Source organism: Ailuropoda melanoleuca, chromosome 20 (assembly GCF_002007445.2).
Source record: "Ailuropoda melanoleuca isolate Jingjing chromosome 20, ASM200744v2, whole genome shotgun sequence".
NCBI lineage: Eukaryota > Metazoa > Chordata > Mammalia > Carnivora > Ursidae > Ailuropoda > Ailuropoda melanoleuca.
The window spans coordinates 8560726-8564156 of record NC_048237.1 but is presented as its reverse complement, the minus strand read 5'-3'; the positions used below and the strand labels follow the sequence as shown (position 1 = coordinate 8564156).

General features: G+C 38.0%; 1 pseudogene; it reads right to left on the bottom strand.

The window, feature by feature from the left end:
- Positions 1-200: 200 nt before the first annotated feature.
- Positions 201-748, bottom strand: LOC100466529 (annotated as a pseudogene).
- Positions 749-3431: the final 2683 nt, after the last annotated feature.

Below are 3431 nucleotides of genomic sequence, written 5' to 3'. Positions count from 1 at the left end.
AATATTAGATTTTAGAACTCTCAAACTTTGGATCTAAGTATAGCTATTAGTCATTCCAGCAGGTTGCATGGGGGAATATTAAAGATAGTTTCAAAACTTCTCTTTTGAGGATGTTCTTTAAGAAGACCTATATATATAATATATATATATATATTATATATATATATATTACTTTTATTTGCATTTATTTTATGCAGAATTTACTCCTGGGCCAGTTTTTGTTTCTTCAGTTTTTTTCCGGGATATCTGTATCTTCTGTGCAACCTCTTATGGCTTAGGGACAATCTGCTCTTTTTCAGTAAGGATCATCTCGATGTGGCAGGGAGAGCTCATGTATGGGTTATCCTACCATGAGCCCTGTAAGTTCAATGCCACATCTTGGGGGCTTTGTTCGCCTGGATGTGCTCAATGACCAGAGAATCTACATCTAAACCCTTAAGTTCAGCATTACTCTCTGTATTTTTAAGCATGTGCAGTAAAAATTCAGCTCTCTTTTTGGGCCATCAACCCTGCATCCAGCCCCACTGTTGGCCTGGGCACACCTACCAACCCCACCATTGTTGTGATGGAATGGCACACATTGCTTCTGCAAAGCGACATCCTTCAGATACTTGGTGGCTTTTCAGATATGCTTACCCTTGATGGCCTGGGCAGTTTCACATGTGTTTTTAAAGTGAACACAAAGATTTGAACCTCTTGATTTGTATGATTTTGTAGGGCTTTCTGGGTCAAGTGAGTAGCCAACCATTTTCAGAGATCACTTCAGGCTGCTTATGGGAAGAACAAGACCTACAATCTTGGTGTAAGGTAGATAGTTGGTGGACTATATATGACAGTATTTAGTCATTGTCATAATAAAAGGACCTTTTAGTGAAATAGTTGTATTGTGACAGGATGAACATTTGTATTTTTTTCTTGTTATTAATATCTCAAAGCTTGTGGCTATTAAGTAATTCTCATACCAGTGTTATAAAGATAGTTTTAAGATAATGTTTAAGGGGCACCTGGGTGTCTCAGTCACGTAAGTGTCTGACTTTTGATTTCGGCTCAGTTCATGATCTCATTGTCCTGGGATCAAGCCCTGCACCAGGCTCAGCAGGAAGTCTGTTTGAGATTCTCTCTCTCCTCTCCCTCTCCCCCTCCCTCCACTCGTGCACATTCATTCTCTGTCTATGGAATAAATAAATGAATCTTTTCTTAAAAAAGATAATGTTTGATAACATTATGGCACACTCTCAGAGGTGGCCCTCTTTTCCACTTCTCTATTGAATGCAAAGCATGTCATTTACAGAGTTAAGTTTCATGGACTCTTCATGGTCGCACATGTCTATGAAACTCCTAGTGACTTGATTTCTTTGGTTTGTCTACCTGGGCAATTGTAGGAAAGTCGCTTATATTTTTGAGTAACTTACATTTGAGTAACTATAGCCCTTCAAAAACTTCCTCTCTTCCAACCATTTCTGGGAAGCCCCCAGGGGAAGTCTCATTTGCTTGTGAATCAGCCTGGACCACAGTTTGCTTTTTATACTCTTTTTATGTATATTAATAGCTGGAACTCTGATGCTATTGTTATCCTTCCTCAAGCCTCTGCCCTCTTGCTGATGTTTCTCCCTATCCAGAACCTATTTTTCACCCTATGTCAAGGCTCCCTGGTTGTCATAATGAAATAGTCTGTGTGAATGGCTCCCCTAAAGCTGTGAAGCGCATAACCTGTGCAATGTATGACAAAGCCCTGGTTAAGCCAGACCCACTGGTTTACTAAACTAGACATATCTGAATCTCCTACTAAGAGAACAGAAGTGATGAATATTTCCTACATATAGAACTATAAGTTGTGGGGCGCCTGGGTGGCTCAGTCGCTAACCATCTGCCTTCAGCTCAGGGCGTTATCCTGGTGTTCTGGGATCGAGCCCCACATCAGGCTCCTCTGCTGGGAGCCTGCTTCTTCCTCTCCCACTCCCCCTGCTTGTGTTCCCTCTCTCGCTGGCTGTCTCTATGTCTGTCAAATAAATAAAATCCTTTAAAAAAAAGAAATATAAGTTGTTACTATTATAAATATTAATTTGTGACAATTCAGAAAGAGACATTGAGTCTTATGCCCTGATTGAGGAGAAAGTCTTGGTCATACGTGATATAAGTGATAGAAGGCAGGTAAAAAAACCTTTCAGTGCCCTTTAACAATCTTGTACACTGATTATAACATTACACATGCATCCACATAGATAACCAAAGAAGGCTATGGACCTAAAAGGTTGTCTCTACAAAAATAGCATTGTGGTTCCATTTTCAGTATTCTGAGACTGAGAAAGTTTATTCAATGACAAAAATTAGAAGAGAGCAAAAGAATAGAAAAGCTGGTAAATTTTTTTTTCATATTTTACATATGTATATATAAATGTATACACACATATAAAGATTAACTCTAGAGTCTGCTCGAAAGAACTAAAGAGTTATTTCTGCTTTTAAAAATAAGAACAAAAAGCAAATGTGAAAACTTTTAAATTAAATTCTAACATTTTCAAACAAGTGCTGCCTGGGAGATCACGCAAAGCATCCAAAGCCTAAATTGAATGTATGTTGGCAAGAGCATCTTCACATCTCTCTAAATAACTAGCTAATACAGTCAGTATTTTGCACCTCATCGAGGCCTGGCACTTATTTGCAAAATGTTCCAGTCAATTGTCAACTAAAAAGAATGTAGAATTTCAATCCTTTTTGGGGTGGGGGTTGGGGGGACCGGCAAAAGTTTTCTATTCTCCCAAAGAATGTTGTACTGCAAAGACCGAAATTCTCTAGGGGCTGCCAAGACTGCTGTCAGGTGTAATCTATCCCGTCAACATTTTTAGGAGAAAGACAGAATCAACACAAAAACAAAGATGAAGCCATTAAAAAAGGAGATATAGAAGCACCCATCTTTAAGCTGCTATAATTAAGCATTTTATCTAATCTAGTAAAGAACAAAAAATATATTCTAAATTGTTTCTCTTTTCCTTATTCTTTTGCCAGGCCTCTATCTCACCACAACAAAGGTTCATCAATAATTTGGCCTTTTATTTAATTGTTTATTTATTTAAAAGCAAGGCAAGTGATAGCAAACAAGTATCGGCTGCACAGCTTAACAGTCAAGGAATGTATATCTAATGGGGGAAGAGACATGTACTGAAACTGTTATAATACAGAACAGAAAACAAGAGGCATGATGAAAGAAGACAAAGGGGCTCTTAGCATCCAAAAAAAAAAAAAAAAGATGCATTGGGTGGAGATTGGTGTCTCTTATTTTTTGAACCCATCTGCATTATAGGCATTATGCTTAGTGTTCTATGCATTAATTCCTCTTAACAACCCTATGTGGTTGATATTATCCCCATTTTACAGATGAGGAAATTGAGATGTAGAGGTTAATATATTTGATTCAATTTCCACAACAGATG